The sequence below is a fragment of the Schistocerca cancellata genome, chromosome 9 (assembly GCF_023864275.1).
Source record: "Schistocerca cancellata isolate TAMUIC-IGC-003103 chromosome 9, iqSchCanc2.1, whole genome shotgun sequence".
Taxonomy (NCBI): Eukaryota; Metazoa; Arthropoda; class Insecta; order Orthoptera; family Acrididae; genus Schistocerca; species Schistocerca cancellata.
Genome location: NC_064634.1, coordinates 31,832,230 through 31,852,617, shown reverse-complemented (window position 1 = coordinate 31,852,617; position 20,388 = coordinate 31,832,230).

The window sequence follows — 20,388 nt, the reverse complement described above, 5'->3', positions numbered from 1 at the left end:
ATCCAGTGACGCCTGTGGTCTGAGGATGACACGGCTGCCGGTCGGTACCGTTGGGCCTTCCAAGGCCTGTTCGGACCGAGTTTAGCTTAGTTTAGTTCAGCCAGTCCGAACTAATGCTACTGCATTTGTGTGCGTCGTTCTACTTAAATTGCTTTTGGTTGATTGACTGATTTGGGGGAGGGGACCAATCAGTGATGTCATCGCTCCCATCAGATTAGGGTGGGATGGGGAAGGAAGTCGGCCATGTCCTTTCAAAGGAACCATCCCGGCATCTGCCTGAAGCGATTTAGGGAAATCACGTAAAACCTAAATGAGGATGTCCGGACGCGGGATTGAACCGTCGTGCCCCCGAATACGAGACCAGTGCGCTAGCCGCTGCGCCACCTCGCTCGGTAAAATTGCTATTGAATACAGGTATCTTGCACCAGTCGATGACAATGGATAATGGCTCTGAGCACTATGGGACTCAACATCTTAGGTCATAAGTCCCCTAGAACTTAGAACTACTTAAACCTAACTAACCTAAGGACATCACACACACCCATGACCGAGGCAGGATTCGAACCTGCGACCGTAGCAGTCCCGCGGTTCCGGAATGCAGCGCCAGAACTGCTAGACCACCGCGGCCGGCCAATGGATAATAGCCAAGGACTTTACAACTATGAAAATTCATATAAATTAATTCATAGTACCCACAAAGATGGTGGTAGTGTCAATTTTTAGGGAAATATATTAAGTTTAGTTCCGCTAGTGCCGAATCACACAGCAAGGAGCGCTAGTGACATTTGCGTTTAAGAAATCTGCCTTCACTGTAGCCATGCGTGCTAGCTGTGTGTTTTGATTTGAAAAATCAAAGTCGTCGACAACAACTCAGCGTAATTTCCGTACCAAATACGCTGAAACGTCCCCTTAGAACAATTATACATGACTGTCCTTAAACTGACACACAATATTTTTTAGCGCAACGCAATCTGACTTTCAATAATCCCTACAAAACAAAGGCCCTGACTAACATTAACCTATACCTTTCACAAATCACTTACCTCACAAAAATCCTCATTACTCGAAATACTGCAATACAGCGAGCGCCACTACTGCCAGCTAAATAAAAGATTCAAACTACGGAAGGCACTAACTACTGGTAGGTATAGTAGCAATTGAAAGATGTTAATAGAGAACAAACAATGTATTTACCTTATTAGTCATAATATATAATTTAGTTCATGACATCCAGTGTTACAAATTTCAAAACTCCGCCATCTCTCTCCCCACATCCACCACTCCTGGCGGCTCACCTCCAACTGCGCAACGCTACGCGCTGTTCACATCCAGCTGCCGCTGCCCAACACTACAATGGCAGACAACAATGCAAACTAGCTACAGACAGCACACAGCACAGCCAGTGATTTTCATACCGAGCGCTACGTAACGTTGCCGATAAGAAAACATAAACTGCCTACTTACAACGCTAAGGATCCTCCTACTAGGCCTAGAATTTAAGTGTGGCATAAATGTTTTGTGGAAGCAGAGTGCTCGGTAAGACATTGGATATCATCAGGTCGTCGAAGCACATCTGACGACATCTTTGAGCGACTGAGACAACGTTTTGTCAACAGCCCTACGAAATCGATCCGGCGTGCATCTCGCTAACTGCAAATCCCATATACGACTGTTTGGAGTATGTTGAAAAACCGTTTGCATTTGAAACGGTACGGATTGTCTATAGTACAAGCTATAAAAGACACTGATAAAATAGCTCACGAGAATTTCTGTGCGGATATGTTAAATCGATTACATGAGGATCAACATTTCTTGGACAAGATCATCTTTTCTGACGAAACGACTTCTCACTTAAGTGGCATGGTTAACAAACATAAGCCGCGAGGTGTAGCCGTGCGGTCTGGGGCGTCTTGTTGTCCTTAGCGTGAGTTAGTTTAAGTTAGATTAAGTAGTGTGTAAGCATACGGACAGATGACCTCTGCAGTTTGGTCCCATAGGAACTTCCCACAAAAATAAATAAAATAACAGACATAATTGTGGGATTTGGGGCAGCGAAAATCCATATCAAACATTGCAACACGTTCGTGATAGCCCTAAAGTGAACATTTTTGTGCATTGAGCAAGAACAAAGTGTACGGCCCCATCTTCTTCTGTGAGAGAACCATGAACGGGAAAGTGTACCTGGATATGTTACAACACTTTTGATACATAGGTCGATGAGGATGACCAATAATAAAATGTTTACTTGATGCAAGATTGTGCACAGCCTCACTAGCTGGCTGGATTTTCTCAGTGACCGCTTTCCTGGTCAATGGATTGGCCATGATGCGCCAATTGCAAGGCTTCCATGTTCCCCAGAATTGACACCACTCGCTTTTTTTTTATGAGTGCTCATCAAGGATATCGTGTTTGTTCCTGAACTTAGAGCAAGTATTTACGCTGCGACTGAGCAAGTTTCACCTGCAGTACTACAGTGAGTTTGTGAAGAAATTGACTTCCGACGGGATGTGAGCAGGGTAACCTACGGAATTTACATACAACATGTTTAGCATACGGTAAAGAAAAACTTGACGTGTTTCCCTATAAAATAACACTAAACCTAACTCCGTATCTTCTTTCAATAACTTTATATGAATTTTTAAACTTTTAATGTCCTTTTTGAAACAGCCTGTATTAGTCTTTTCGAATAAAGTACCGTATTACGTAAATCATTAAATGAATAATTCCTGAAGTTTTGTCGGTAATTACCTCCTTTACAAGAAATTTCTGCTAATGTTTTTTTTTAAAGTATATGTTTGTTTCTATCGCAGATCAAAGAACAAATTTCAGTTAGTAATAGTGAAGATTTTGCGTCTTTTCAGTATCTCAGTATGTATACTCACAGCGGCCCTTGAGGGTGGTGGATCCAATGCTCATGTACATATATATGCAGGGTGGTCCATTGATCGTGACCGGACCAAATCCCTCACGAAATAAGCAGCAACCGAAAAAACTACTAAGAACGAAACTTGTCTAGCTTGAAGGGGTAAACCAGATGGCGCTATGGTTGGCCCGCTACATGGCGCTGCGATAGGTGAAACGGATATCAACTCTGTTTTTTAAAAATAGGAACCCCCATTTTTATTACATATTCATGTAGTACGTAAAGAAATATGAATGTTTTAGTTGGACCACTTTTTTCGTTTTGTGATAGATGACGCTATAATTGTCACAGACGTATAAGGACGTGGTATCACGTAACATTCCGCCAGTGCGAACGGTATTTGCTTCGTGATACATTACCCCTGTTAAAATGGAACGTTTACTAATTTCGGAAAAGGTCAATATCGTGTTGATGAATGGCTATTGTGATCAAAATTCCCAACGGGCGTGTGCTATGTATGCTGCTCGGAATCCTGGACGACATCATCCAAGTGTCCAGACCGTTCGCCGGATAGTTACACTATTTAACGAAACAGCAAGTGTTCAGCCACATGTGAAACGTCAACCACGACCTGAAACAAATGATGATGCCCAAGTAGGTGTTTTAGCTGCTGTCACGGCTGATCCGCACATCAGTAGCAGACAAATTGCGCGAGAATCGGGAATCTCAAAAACGTCGATGTTGAGAATGCTACATCATCATCGACTGCACCCGTACCATATTTCTGTGCACCAGGAATTGCACGGCGACGACTTTGAACGTCATGTACAGTTCTGCCACTGGCCACAAGAGAAATTACGGCACGATGACAGATTTTTGCACGCGGTCTACTAAGGGGCGAAGCGTCATTCACCAACAACGGTAACGTAAACCGGCATAATATGCACTATTGGACAACGGAAAATCCACGATGGCTGCGACAAGTGAAACATCAGCGACTTTGGTAGATTAATGTGGTGTGGCATTTGGAGGAAGGACAATTGGCCCCCATTTTATCGGTGGCAATCTAAATGGTGCAATGGTTGCTGATTTCCTACGTAATGTTCTACCGATGTTACTACAATATGTTTCACTGCTTGACAGAATGGCGATGTACTTCCAATATGATGGATGTCCGGCATATAGCTCGCGTGTGGTTGAAGTGGTATTGAATAGCATATTTCATGACAGGTGGATTGATCGTCGAAGCAGCATACCATGGCCCGCACGTTCCCCGGATCTGACGTCCCCGGATTTGTTTCTGTGGGGAAAGTTGAAGGATATTTGCTGTAGTGATCCACCAACAATGCCTGACAATATGCGTCAGCGCGTTGTCAATGCATGTGCGAACATTTGGAAGGCGAACTACTCGCGGTTGAGAGAAATGTCGTTACACGTATTGCCAAATGCATTCTCGTTAACGGATATCATTTTGAGCATTTATTGTATTACTGTGGTACATACAGGTAATCACGCTATAACAGCATGCGTTCTCAGAAATTATAAGTTCACAAAGGTTCATGTATCACATTGGAACAACCGAAATAAAATGTTCAAAGATACCTACGTTCTGTATTTTAATTTAAAAAACCTATCTGTTACCAACTGTTCGCCTAAAATTGTGAGCCATATGTTTGTGACTATTACAGCGCTATCTGTCACAAAGCGAAAAAAGTGATCCAACTAAAATATTCATATTTCTTTACGTACTACACGAACATGTAATAAAAAATGGGGGTTCCTATTTTTAAAAAGCGCAGTTGATATCCGTTTGACCTATGGCAGCGCCATCTAGCGGGCCAAGCATAGTGCCATCTGGTTTCCCCCTTCAAGCTAGACAAGTTTCGTTATTTGTACTTTTTTTCGTTTGACGCTTATTTCGTGAGATACTTGGCCTGGTCACGATCAATGCACCACGCTGTATAATCGCCATGAAATTATACACAGGATGTTTATAAATTGGTATTCATAGCTCCTGACAAAAAAAATATAAGAGTTCCACGTGAACATGGAACCGAAAATACTTTGTTAGTGGGCAACATGAAAGGTTTCAAGCCGTCTGGATTTCTTAGATACATTAATAAGCTAACACTATCCACTCCTTTTCTTCAATGGAGATGGACAGACACATGATTCTCATCACTTATTTTAACTCTGATTGACGTACTTGATTCTGAGTGTTGTATTTGATAGAAGTGCAGGGGCTGTGTGTCTGAACTTACGTCGCTTTGACCAACGGGATTCGTATGAACCTAGCAGTTCGCTTTCCCGGGAGTAGTTGGGTAGCGAACAATGCACACAACACTGGGAGTAACGGGGGAGTCCGGTGCCCTCTCAGAGGGTTAAATCCCTGGCTCACGAGAGCGGTAGAGACACTCGAATGAGGCTGGTATGATTTTCATGTCATTCGGAGAAGGACGGGACTTTCGGTATTGTGCCGTACGGTACTCTCCGGTGCCCGGCTGGCGGGATTGGGTTTCAACGGCAGCCCCTCCAACTGTTAACATCTGGAGTGAGCTTACTGTTCTTGATGAGGCCACTCCTGCTGCCGTGGAAACGGGACCCGGTAGAATTCTAGTCATATTCGCTTGGCGTGTTGGAAATCCTCGGTAGTATAAGAAATACACTCCTGGAAATTGAAATAAGAACACCGTGAATTCATTGTCCCAGGAAGGGGAAACTTTATTGACACATTCCTGGGGTCAGATACATCACATGATCACGCTGACAGAACCACAGGCACATAGACACAGGCAACAGAGCATGCACAATGTCGGCACTAGTACAGTGTATATCCAACTTTCGCAGCAATGCAGGCTGCTATTCTCCCATGGAGACGATCGTAGAGATGCTGGATGTAGTCCTGTGGAACGGCTTGCCATGCCATTTCCACCTGGCGCCTCAGATGGACCAGCGTTCGTGCCAGGGTAGTTGACTTACACCTTCTAGAGCACGTTGGGTGGCACGGGTTACATGCGGACGTGCATTGTCCTGTTGGAACAGCAAGTTCCCTTGCCGGTCTAGGAATGGTAGAACGATGAGTTCGATGACGGTTTGGATGTACCGTGCACTATTCAGTGTCCCCTCGACGATCACCAGTGGTGTACGGCCAGTGTAGGAGATCGCTCCCCACACCATGATGCCGGGTGTTGGCCTTGTGTGCCTCGGTCGTATGCAGTCCTGATTGTGGCGCTCACCTGCACGGCGCCAAACACGCATACGACCATCATTGGCACCAAGGCAGAAGCGACTCTCATCGCTGAAAACGACACGTCTCCATTCGTCCCTCCATTCACGCCTGTCGCGACACCACTGGAGGCGGGCTGCACGATGTTGGGGCGTGAGCGGAAGACGGCCTAACGGTGTGCGGGACCGTAGCCCAGCTTCATGGAGACGGTTGCGAATGGTCCTCGCCGATACCCCGGGAGCAACAGTGTCCCTAATTTGCTGGGAAGTGGCGGTGCGGTCCCCTACGGCACTGCATAGGATCCTACGGTCTTGGCGTGCATCCGTGCGTCGCTGCGGTCCGGTCCCAGGACGACGGGCACGTGCACCTTCCGCCGACCACTGGCGACAACATCGATGTACTGTGGAAGCCTCACGCCCCACGTGTTGAGCAATTTGGCGGTACGTCCACCCGGCCTCCCGCATGCCCACTATACGCCCTCGCTCAAAGTCCATCAACTGCACATACGGTTCACGTCCACGCTGTCGCGGCATGCTACCAGTGTTAAAGACTGCGATGGAGCTCCGTATGCCACGGCAAACTGGCTGACACTGACGGCGGCGGTGCACAAATGCTGCGCAGCTAGCGCCATTCGACGGCCAACACCGCGGTTCCTGGTGTGTCCGCTGTGCCGTGCGTGTGATCATTGCTTGTACAGCCCTCTCGCAGTGTCCGGAGCAAGTATGGTGGGTCTGACAGACCGTTGTCAATGTGTTCTTTTTTCCATTTCCAGGAGTGTATTCTGTTTCGCTTGTCGCCTCTTGAAGTCAGATTGAAATATTCGAAACAAATATTTAGAGGAGAGTGTGCACTGATTGTCCCTCTACTGTATATGTTCCATGATGAGAAACTATTTAACATTGCAGTTTCACGGCATTGGGCATTTTACTTGACTGGTGCTTGCTGGCAAGCCGGCGCAGATGGGGGAGTCGGTTGCAGGGGCATATGAGCTGCGACATTCTTGGATCGGTCGTCCTTGAAGCGACTCAAAGTGATCGATCGCTAAGTAGGTGATCACTGTGGTGTTCTGCACTGGGACTTCGTCCCGACAACTTGGTGCGATCCGCACATTCAGCACTGGTGCAGATCTCGTTCCGACGTACTCGTACATCTTCACGTCCATCGAGAGGACAATAAATTGGTGAGCATGTTGTGCAGCATCGGCTCGTTAGGTGGGAGTTTACCATTTTATACGGGCAGGGCGACGCCGTAGTGCTGTTAGATTCCAGTCACGAAGAAATGTCCTTTCCATTTTAGCTCGGACAATCAACCACAGCAGAGTGAAATTCTGATTCGTGGGGTTTGTTCACATTACTGATGGAATGTGCAGCTTGAATCCATTGTCCTGCACTGGATATCATACATGTCCTTATTAACTGTCTATGATGTTAGTTTCAGCCCGCATCTCGTGGTCGTGCGGTAGCGTTCTCGCTTCCCACGCCCGGGTTCCCGGGTTCGATTCCCGGCGGGGTCAGGGATTTTCTCTGCCTCGTGATGGCTGGGTATTGTGTGCTGTCCTTAGGTTAGTTAGGTTCAAGTAGTTCTAAGTTCTAGGGGACTTATGACCACAGCAGTTGAGTCCCATAGTGCTCAGAGCCATTTGAACCATTTGTTAGTTTCGTATTTCTTATGTACGAAAACGAACTTTGTAATAAATCCACGGTTTTTTAAATCTAAATTTCATTTAAAGCAGGTAGTATTCCCGTCATCCAATTTTTACTATCTATTGTTTTTAAAAAATAGTTATAAACTGATTTTACAGCGTTTCCACACATCAGGATCTCATGTTATGACCGAATATCAGTTAGCGTATTTCCATTGTGTTAAGTGTATCAACATTGGGTCTTAAGGTGCGTCTCTGACTCCGGCAACGATTTCTAAGTTTGCAGAAGGTGGTTTGGGGGGGGGGGTCTATTCTTAATATTTTTAGTGATATATTTAACAAGTGCCCTATAGAAACATTCCTCTTAGCGACCTTCTCCCTGCGGTTACGTTTCATGCTTCGCCGTACTGTGTTGAAATTTCCCGGAGTGGTAATATCTCTTCAATTCCATTCACATACTCTTGGTCAGAATATTGAGTAGCGGACTTGAATACATCAAGAATTTTAAATGACCCCAGATAAAAAAATACAATGGATTCAAAACTGGTGATCGATTATTCAATGCAATGGATCCCCCTCGAACAATCCATTCTTCTCGAAAATTGATTATCGAGATACCGGTAAATGTTTAATGTAATGTAACACGGAACAATTTCGTTGCGTAAATCACATTCGTTGGATGACTTCTAGGGGCATATTATCAAGTAAATAAAGCACATCATTTCTGCAATATAGAGGTACGTTTATCGGGTAAGGCACTATGGGAAGGAATACGGGTGAGTAACATGATCAAGAATAATCTTGTCCCCTTTTTGATGCTAAGCAAACGACAATCACACATACTGAAACGAAATGGGAAGAACATGTTTACAAATTAAAGTGAGCGAAAATGCTCGTCTGAGCTGAGCTGCATAATCAAGAATCACTGCTGACTGTTCCTTTCGTGATTGGGTAACGAAGGATTTTTGGACCCATGTTCATTGAACTTCAGTTTTGGAGTCATGAATACATCCCTCTATTCATGGATACCAATTTATTAACGCTCTACATAGTCTGGCAACGGTAACGTATTGTGAAATCACTTGTATGAAGGACCAAAATCGTTTTCGTGCAAGCCTGATTCTTCACCATTTAAGAAGCGTGCGCCATTCGTTGAAACAGACCACAGGTTGAAATGCACACGCAGAAAGCTACTTAGCACACCAGTAATGTTTGAAAGAACGGGAGGGAGCAGCCACACAAACACTCATTTGATACTGTAGGTTTCTACACTCCATTCACAAACAATTAATGGTCGATATTGTGATAAGTTGTGTTACTGAACGCGCGGATGGCCAGTGGGAAGTTGTAGACGAGCAAACAGACGACAAAAATCAGTCCGCATCTTTCTGTATGAGTCACTAATTTACTTTATTAGTTTGTTGAGCTGTTGGTTGGTAGTTGCAGCAGCCTTGTGAGTCTTGCAGGCTTATGGTCATGACTGACTCTGCGCTTGCCAATTAGATTGCTGATTACTTTCTATAGTGTCGCTGACACGTAATTTAAGAATCGCGAAGTCTTTTACTTGTGATATAATAAATTTTCAAAGAACACAGGCAGTTGGGCAAGTGATTTGAATAAACAGAGGTTTACAGCTGTGACACCTTTTTTCAGTAACTCAAGTTCTCCTGTTAAGCTGATATCCCAATACTTGAGCAATATGAAAACTGACTCAGCGAGTTACAGCCGTATCTGCGTAGCAAACAGCTCCACTTGCTGTGGCCGCACGACACAAGGCGCAGGAAAGATGTGGATGGCAGTCGCCCCGCAACAAACTATAAAAATATCCTACTTGGCAGCTGGATCTACATTTCGAATGTTATCGTTGGGGATTCTGTATGCCAGACGCCAAGAACAACAATTCACCTCGCTTATTGGACCTGGGCTGACATTTTGTAAATCTGATTGTGTATATTGTTATTTACGACTAGTCTGATTTGCTTCGTCGTTACTAATGTGGACTTACCGTACTCGCGATCGTAGCTTTCCCTCTCTACTGTTTTGTTCCATCGACTTAGTGTCGATCTCAGTTATCTCGCGTTATAAGGTTAGCAGCAGTTACCTGCCTAGTCTGTGTCAGAATGAAGACACAAGAAGTTGTTGTCTTTTGTCAGTCATGTGTTAGAACTGTTACTTTCGCATCTGCCTTCGAATTTCCAACTACATTAAACTTAAAGGAGAGGATATCTCGGTTGATCTACGTATATATTTCAACAAAGGATCAATTAGGTAATACTACGACTACACCTGTGGCTAGACAAGGATTGTTTTTTTCGTATGATGAAATGGTTCTTATTAAGCGAACCATTTAATTTCACATAAGTTAATAAGGGAAAATGTTGTAGCTGCACAGCCTTTGGATTTCGTAGAAGTTATTCTTTGATTTGCTATTACTTTGCGATTTACACAATATAACCCTCTAAAGTTAGTTGCTACTGGAATATATTTCCAGAATGTAAGCAGACATGTGAATTTGATTCATACAGTTCACATAAATCATTCACATAACTCTTTCACGCAAGTCATTACACGGCACACATCAGTGTTCCGAAACTTATACAGAAATCAGTTTGTGATTATAATAGTGGCCGTAAATGAAAATGCAGACGCTGAGAACTGAGTGAGAAAGGTTTGTACTCTATCTCAAACATTTAAGCTGTACACGGAGCAATCGATTAAGAAAACGAAGGAAGAATTAGGATATGAAACTGAAGTTCAAGGAGATGAAGAAGTAAGAAAAAGGTTGCACAGGTCACACCAATATTCAAGAAAGGTAGTAGGAGTAATCCACTAAATTACAGGCCCATATCATTAATGTCGACGTGCAGCAGAATTTTGGAACATATATTGTGTTCGAAAATTAGAAATTACTTCGAAGAAAACGGTCTACTGACACACAGTCAACATGGATCTAGAAAACATTGTTCTTGTGAAACAGAACTAGCTCTTTACTCACATAAAGTGTTGAGTGCTATTGGCAAGGGATTTCAAATTGATTCCGTATTTCTAGATATCCGGAAGGCTTTTGACACTGCACCACACAAGCGGCGTGTAGTGAAATTGCGTGCTTATGGAGTACTGTCTCAGTCATGTGACTGGATTCGTGATTTCCTGTCAGAGAGGTCACAGTTCGTAGTAACAGAACACACAGAAAATGTTTTGGGGAAGGCTAACGAAAGACTACGTTCTATTAGCGAGACACTTTGAAAATGTAGCAGATCTACTAAGGAGACTGCCTACACTACGCTTGTCCTTCCCCTTTTACAATATTGCTGAGCGGTATGGGATCCTTTCCAGGACGGAGTACATCGAAAAAGTTCAAATAAGGGCAGCACGTTTCGTATCATCTCGAAATAGGGGAAAGAGTGTCACTGAAATGATACAGGATTTGGCGTGCACATCACAATATAATGCGTTTTTCGTTGCGACGGAATCTTCTCACGAAATTCCAATCACCAACTTTCTTCGAATGCGAAAATATTTTGTTGACACCGAATTACATACGGAGAAATGATTACGATGATAAGGTAAATTGGAAATCGTATGGAAAGTTATAGGTGGTTGTTATTTCTGCGCGCTATAGGAGATTGGAATAAAAGAGAATTGTGAAGGCGCTCCGATGAACCCTCTATCAGGCACATAAATGTGATTTACAGAGTATCCATGTATATGTAGAGGTTCGTCAGTTATTTGTAATTCTGTCAAAGACGACAAATGACTTGCAAGAATAGTTGATGGGAATGTGCAATGAATATAAAAAAGAAACAAAGATAATGAAATGTGTTTGAATTACATCTGACTTTAATGAGGGAGTTACATTAGGAATGACACTAAAAGTAGTGGTTTCGCTATTTGAACAGTAAAATATGTGGCATGGCAGAAGTAGAGAGGCTATAAAATGCTGCCAACAGCAAGGAAAAATTATCTGAAAAAGGTAAATTTGCTGTCATTGAAGATATATTTAGATGTGAAAAAATCATATCTTTAAGTACAGAGCAGGAGTGTAGCTTTGTCAGAAGAGGAGAGTGGAAGCCAAACAGATCGTAGACAAGAGGAGAAGTTTTTGAAATATAATGCAAGAGACTGCTGAAAATTAGATGGATAGATCAGATGAATAATGAATGCAAAGGCAGAAAAAATAAATTTATGGCACAACTTGACTAAAAGAAACAATCCCTTTTTGGGACGCATGAAGCGTCGTGGAATCAGTATGATAATGCAGTGAAATGTGAAGGGTAAAAATTATAGACGAAGATCAAGGCTTGTCTACAGTAACCTCATTCAGTTGGATGTGTGTTGCAACAAAAACGCAGACTTGAAGAGGACTGCGCAACACATGCTAACTTAGAGACTTGCATCGGACCAGTTTTCGTCATGGAGGCCGTAACAACAATTCGATATTTGAATAAATAATAAAATGTAAAGTATAGCTATAGACGGAAAAAATGTAATTTCAAATGTATTTCATTGAGAAGGAACGATTCGGCACAGAGGTAAAAGAATAAAAGAGGTAAAATAAGAGACGTAAGGTAGGTAACAAATTACTGTGGTTTGGCGGTGTGGAAGTGTTCTCCCCTTGGTTCTCCACGGTTGTAAAAATTAAATGCACACTGGGAGTTTCGTGAAAGGGCTACGTACATGGTGACGACTTTTGCAGGCGGCACACGGATGTGCTTGTCACACGAGATTAAAGGACTCCATTAAGCAAACCGTTTACACGAACAAAGCGCAGCGCCAGAGGCGAGAGTCACCAGCCACTCCAAACTAAGGTCACGTGCAATTAATTGCCCGACTGAAAAAACTGCTACGTTCTGTGTTTATGATTTTATGAGTCCTTGAAATTTAATTACCATTACAAACACAACACTACACCTGTTGTGTCTAGACAAGACAGTCTAGACACAAGGCGAGGAAACCGAAAGGGCATGCGCTTAACTCACGCAGGCTTGCTTTAGGTCTGAAACAGGATACGTAATGAATGCTATAAAGAAAAGTACGTAGCTGCTGGAATACTTAACTTTAATCCATCATTTGTATACAGCATTCTTGATGATACAAGTGAGATTCTCTCTAGAAATGGTTAATGGCGCCTTGCTAGGTCGTAGCCATGGACTTAGCTGAAGGCTATTCTAACTGTCTCTCGGCAAATGAGAGAAAGGCTTCGTCAGTGTAGTCGCTAGCAAACTCGTCGTACAACTGGGGCGAGTCCTAGTACGTCTCTCTAGACCTGCCGTGTGGTGGCGCTCGGTCTGCAATTACTGACAGTGGCGACACGCGGGTCCGACATGTACTAATGGACCGCGGCCGATTTAAAGCTACCACCTAGCAAGTGTGGTGTCTGGCGGTGACACCACAACACCACTCACTCAATCTCTCGTAACAGGCACCTATATGTTACAGTTACAGATTTAAATTTTATCACTTTGCTACGCAATCGAGTCTTGTGCTCGAATACATAGCTTCTCTGTTCAAATCTAGAATTACACTCCGAAACTCTGCTTACACTGTACAGTAGACTGTGCTATTGGTGCCAGTGTCATTCGCCCACGTCTCTGTCCCAATCGTGATTGACATTTGGGAAGAACGACGGGCAGCAAGCCTCCTTTAGGTTCCTTTGTCATGATATATGTATATGAGAGGAAGTAACTAGCAAATTTACAGCAAATAAACAGTGTTTTCAACCTTCAGTTGCAAGGTAATTTTACTCGTTTACCTAGGTTTCGATTCCAGTAATGGAATCTTCTTCAGAACAACAATGAAATTATTTTGTGAGCCAAACACTGGCCATGTCAGTTATGCACCACCCTCAAGTACTTGAGGGTGGTGCGTAACTGACATGGCCAGTGTTTGGCTCACAAAATAATTTCATTGTTGTTCTGAAGAAGATTCCATTACTGGAATCGAAACCTAGGTAAACGAGTAAAATTACCTTGCAACTGAAGGCTGAAAACATTGTTTATTTGCTGTACATTTCACAGTTGCTGACACGCTGCAATATGTTAAAGATTTGTAACTAGCAAATTCTTCTTGGAGCTCGTGGAGTCTGAAATTCAACAGTATACAGTAGGGAATACTGCTCTCTTTGGTGTTATGACGTAGTAAGTGGTGCTACTTACCCATCGCTGTTTCTGGAACTTCCGAAGTAGAGTGCATCTTTTTGTGGTTGGGCATAGTATTGCATTTAACGTCAATAGTCCCCAAGCACTACTTTTTTCGCGCACGTATGTGAGTAGAGAGTGGCGGTTCGGGTATTGTAAAGAGCAGTCGCATGCAGGCGAGTGGCGCATAAATTGTCTAGAGAGTTTGCTTAAGTGATGATTATGCGTTTGAAAGTGTTATGCCGATCGGTAGCCTAAAAGTAAGTAACGATTCGTGTTCTTCGTGGAAAGGTGCGCGGAATTGTTTATGAGCCGGCTTTGTGGCCAAGCCGCTCTAGGCGCTTCAATCCGGAACCGTGCAGATGCTACGGTCGCAGGTTCGAATCCTGCCTCGGGCATAGATGTGTGTGATATCCCTAGGTTAGTTAGGATTAAGTAGTCGTAAGTCTATGGGGACTGATGACATCAGATGTCAAGTCCCATAGTGCTTAGAGCCATTTGAACCAATTATTTATGAATTTTATGTACAAAACAGCATCGCGTTTATAGGTCAGTAACTTCCGTTGCCGGAACGCGTTAACGTCTCAACATAAATAAAAAGTCTTCCGTAAACAGTGGTATTTTGGTTACATAAAGACGCAATACACGAATTGATAGCTGTACACGAAACTGAAGTAAGTTTAATAATACAAATGTGTAAGAAGATACCAAGCATTTTAAGGGAGGGCGTGACATGCCTGGAGGTCAATAAAACGAAGCAATGTAATCTGTACTGTTATTATTTGGAAGTGACATTTTCCGTTTCATAACTGAAGAACTTTAATCTTCGTGAAGTATAAGAGAGGCAGGTTCCATTTAAAAGTGAAGCTCCCGGACTCGAAACTGACAGCAACAAAATTAATAAATGAGATACGTTAAGGAGCTTTACAGTACCATTCCGTGAAGTACAATGCCTCTCGTGTAGCATTTTTCAAGACGTTCTTGAGATACGCAACGCTCTCACGCATGTTAAACGATCCCGGGGCGGTATGTGTTGCTGTACGCTGGATTTTTAGACACCTCTCCTATTAGTACTGCCAAGCAAGATACCAAGAACAACATCAAGTATTTAAGTATCTGTCGAATGAGGATGATCTCTTAGTCTCTAAATTACATTGCCTTATGATTCTTCCTGTGAAACGTAACCTTGCATCTACGTTTTCTACGAGAAGGTTTGTGTGGTCATTCATCTCCAAATGGCCTCGGATGATTCTGCCTTAATATTTACGGTTGTTGCAGCTTACAATGATTGTCCGCATTGGTGTAATCTCTCCGCCCAATTACTTATAACACATTCGGTTCCTTTACGTTCACAGCCATATGTCATTCCCTGTGCCGGTCGTTGTATTGAAAGGTGGCTACACTGAGCCACAGCTCCAGAAATCGCGCCAGAGAGTATTGTTCCGCCGCCTCCACTGGCAGTGCTTATTGAGACGTAGTGGCAAGCAGTGCTGGCCGAGAAGTTGTGGTGGACACTGCATGTCGTGAAGTCAGAGTGAGATGTGGTAGTGGAGAGTGTTGTTCCATGTTTTATGCAGTGGTTTGATGGGAGAGATAGCAGATGTTCTTCTAATGGAGATACTGTAATGGTCAGAGTGCATTTCGTCAATATATATGGAGGTATTTTCTTTTATTCTTTTATTCTTTCAGTGACCTGAATAATGTATCATTACAGGTTCAGTCAACAAAGCATCTGGCGTGTGTTCTTGTATTAGAGTGTAATTCTGGTTTTCTTGCGCAATCATTGTATTTCTAATTTTCTTTTATCACGTCAGTATAATTGGTATTTAAAAATTCTTGTCTTGTTGAAGAAGAACCGTGCCAGATGTGTACGTTGAGTCATACTACCACATACAGAACAGCTACACTTGTGTTTGTTGTTTCGTAGGTTTTATAGTTGCTGGGGACTTAAGTAATTAACTGTGTTGACGAAAATTTTCTTACATTCTTTGTTGTCATTCTAAGCAGTCAGATTGCGTACTAAAACTAGTCAGGGCCAGCCGTTTACGAGACTTGCGTAATCAGACATACAGCTACTAAAAATATTTGCATTCATATTTATTATAATTAAGCCCCCATGCAGTATGTATAGTTTTCAGGAGTAACAGTTTTCCCACTGAGTTTTCCCATTGATTGCAATATCGCCTAAAAGCAGTTGAGCTAGCAAACTATTAATCAGGTGACCACGATGTTTTGATTCAAGATGTAGATTGCCAATGGGTACTTCACCGACCAAATACTGATATTTACTAGAATCCGTGAGGAGGATGGTTTCAGAACTGAGTGTGGAAAGTTTCTTGGGTGTGATTTACAGACTAGAAAAAGGAAGAAGAGAAAGAGAGAGTGAAGGATGGATGGAGGGGGAGGGAGTGGGGGAGAGAGAGAGAGAGAGAGAGAGAGAGAGAGAGAGAGAGAGATCGGGAGTGAGAGAGAAACAGAGAGAGAGAAACAGAGAGAGAGAAAGAGTGGGAGTGAGAAAGTGTGTGAGAGAGAGAGAGAAGAAAGGGGGAGAGAGAACGACACACCATGAAGGAATTATCCGAATGGGACGGAGATATTCAGATGTGGTGTACACGTACAAACAAACAAAGAAGTACAATTTCAGAAAAATTAAATGACTTATTCAAGACAAAAAGCGTCATAAATTCACCAAGTCAGTAACGTACTGCTGCATCTCTGGCCATTGTGCATGCAGTTATTCGGCTTACCACTAATTGATGGAATAGTTGTGCCGTCCAATAGGGTATCGTGCCAAATTCTATCCGATTGACGCCTCAGATCGACGAAATCCCAAGATGGATGGAAGGTGCTGCCCATAATGCTCCAAACATTTTCAACTGGGATGAGATGCAGCAACCTTGCTGGCCAAGTTGGGGTTCGGCAAGCTCGAAGACAAGCAGTAGAAAGTCTCATCGTGTGTGAACGGACATTACCCATGAAGGTCTAGGGTGTCAATCCATTTCATAGCAGCACTCCTTTGGTTGTCATCCGCGGCACCGTTTTAGCACAGCGGCACGTCGACTATATTCTGCAGCCCGTTTTGTTGACCTACAAGACAGGCCTTACTTTTCAGCAAGACGTGGCCCAACCGCACACGGCGAGAATTTCTACTGTTTGTTTACGTGCTTCCCAAGCCCTACCTCGGGCAGGGCGGTCTCCTGATCCATTTGCAGTTGAAAATGTTTGGAGCACTGTGGGTAGGACTCTCCAACTATCTTGGGATTTTGACGATCTAAAATGTCAGTTCGACAGAATTTGGCACGATCTCCCTTAGGGAGATATACTTTAACTCTGACGATCAACCACAAGGCGAATAACTGCTTGAACGCGGTGGATAAACGCGTTATTGACTTGCTCAATTTGTGATGCTACTTCTCTTGAAAAAACCATCCAGTTATCCTGAAATTGTAATCATTTGCCTGTCTGTACATGTACGTCATGTACATCACATTTACAGATTTCCGTCCCATTCGGATAATTCCTTCGTGTTGCGTCTTTTTTTACGGCTTTGAGTGTATTCAGAGAGATCAGTCGCACACATCCTTTCTACTGTTTATCATAGGTACAGTCATCTGCTTATGTATCAGTGCACAGATGAAATTCCCGTCACTGGAGGGACTTTTGCCCCAAGTATCAGTCACTGTTTGAGTGTGATGGGAGGGAAAGAGGGTTGAGGGTAATAAGCTCTGTACAGTTTTTCAAATGGAACAAAACTCAGCCGCCAGCTATTTCCCATAAAGGCAAAGTGCAAGTTGGTCACTTAAGGTCTCAATAAAATTGACTTCCCCTCGGAATTCTAAGTCCAGACATTTGCACGATATGGCAACATTTCAGGATGCGAAGGTTTCTGTATGTCCACTCGAGCTGCTGAAGTGCCATCACTTGGTCTAGTGGTAAAAACCGCGCACTGAAGACACAAAGACGTAAGTTCGTATCCTCTCCTCTATCTAGATTCGTAGTCTGAATTTCTTTTGCCTAATGAAAGTATTGGCCTGCCGAGACCTCAAAGATAAATAGCATCACATACTGTCGCAAGAGAGGTGACACATGAGGAGACAGAATGTTATAGCGTTCCCAGTGAAATAATAAGAAAAGGCTTAAAAACAATATTTATAAAAAAGAGACATTTAAAAATTGAATAATATACATTTTTCTCATGTATCCGTGTTATAATAATTTCTTTGTTTAAGTTTCGAGGGCAAAGGAATATAACAAAATTATCTAAAGAGACGACAAGATACTCTCTTTTGTTAATTTTTTAGTAGTCTTCACTTCTTCTCTTGTCTTGGTTGCGTGTAGACGGACATCTTGCGAGTGCTGGCAAATGTAAGCATATTTCTACTAATTAAGCAGATATTATATTGATTTAATATTATTGTTCACTTTTAATTTGTAAGAGGTGAACCCGATTTCATGTCCGCCTTCCTTTGAATTAACCTGCATTCGAGTAATTTACAGTTCAACAACTGCAGCAGCCGATGCAGCCAACGACGCCTTTACGTGGCGATATTTACTTAAAAAAATTAGCGGAAGAGAAAAACTCGTCCGCTATTAATATGATACAATTTTCTCCACAGCCGCCCGACGTTGCAGAAAATACGTGGCTTTAAGATTCTTATCTTCAGTACAACAACGGAGAGCCAGAGCCAGGACTCCGACTGCAGTGCAATGGTTAACGGAGGTAAGAAAAAATACTCTCGCGCGTGTGTGGGCCGCAATTGTAGTTAATAACTAAAGATCTTTTGCGTTAAAGTGAACTGACTAGCCGAGGAATTTATTATGAAAAGTTTAATCCATTTATGAAACGTCCCCTTTTGAAGAATTGTATACGAGACTGTGCTTAAACTGACACACAATATTTGTTTTTTTTTTTTTTTTTTTTTTGCGCAACGCAATCTGACTTTCAAAAATCCCTACAAAAGAATGGCCCTGAGTAACATTAACCTGTACCTTTCACAAATCACTTACCTCACCAAAAAACTTCGTTACTCGAACTACTGTAATACAGCGAGCGCCACTACTGCCAGCTAAATAAAAGATTCAAACTACGGAAGGCACTAACTACTAGTAGGCATAGTTAGCAAATGAAAGATTTTAGTAGAGAACAAACAATGCATTTACCTTAATAGTCATCAAAAGTCATAATATATACAGCAGTTCATAACATCCATTTTTACAAACTTTCAAAACTCCGCCATCTCTCTCCCCACATCCACCATTGCTGGCGGCTCACCTCCAACTACGCAACGCTACGCGCTGTTCACATCCAGCTGCCGCTGCCCAACACTACAATGGCAGACAACAATGCAAACTAGCCACAGACGGCACACAGCACAGCCAGTGATTTTCATACAGAGCGCTACGTAACGTTGCCAATAAGAAAACATAAACAGCCTACATACACATTGTTCAACTTACATGTTCATGCTTTAAGATTCAGTGAGTCTAACGTCCAACAACGTAAAACTTAATTTCCACTCAAGTTTAATATTGTCAAAAAGAAAGAGAACTTCACAAAAGCATTTACTTGTAAATCAAAATTGAATGAAATATCATTTTGATTAAGGCCCACCACGTCAGTCGGCAACGATCAACATTACCAATAAATAATATATTAAATTACGACGGCCGACGGACGCTAGAATGTCCATTACTCACCACTGTGTTATCAGAGTGGCCTCAGTCACTAACAGCCGTGACATATAATACTATCCGCAGTCTCGACAAAGCATGACGGACAGAGTAACACCACCACGCCTCTCAAAAACATTGGAAAAATATGACCTCTCCCCTTGTCGCCTTCACACTTGCTGTTCATCGTCATACGGGCTAGTACAGAACTGCAATTCATCGCTGAATACCCGAGAAATGCAATAGCATTCACCTGCGTTTCATGCTTCCTGGTCTGAACACAACTCCAAACGTATCTGTTCGTGTTGTGCAGTTATTGGCATCCTATGCACAGGAAGGTAATTCCGTAGTATGGATGTTCGTCTCTGACCACTGATGTAGGACGACACGGAATGTTGCATGAACGGAGTCCATTCATTAGTTGTTCTTCGATGACAGGTGCAGAAATGATCGTGTTATGGCGTGCCTGCCCCACAGTACAGCGGTCCTTCCCTGTGGTGGTCAGACGTGACTCAATGGGATGTTGATAACCGGTATGCCTGCCCTGACGTCCCCACGTGGTCCAACATCGGGCTACTGTCACGTGCGGAATAGTCACAGAGATGCCCAGTGGTAAACGTTACAGCTGCGGCATTGTGCTTCGCTACGTTTTTCACTGTCAAAATTCAGACAGTTTACATTCCTAGAATAGCCAGTTTAATGCCTCCTACTTCTTTCTATTTATATCACTCGGAAGGAGTGATGATCGCGCAGACAGCGCCCTCTGACAAACACCAGGGTGTCTTGCGAACTATAGATGTGCACTGTTTGCTATTATAATTACGACGACTTTAAAACCAGAAGGAATAAG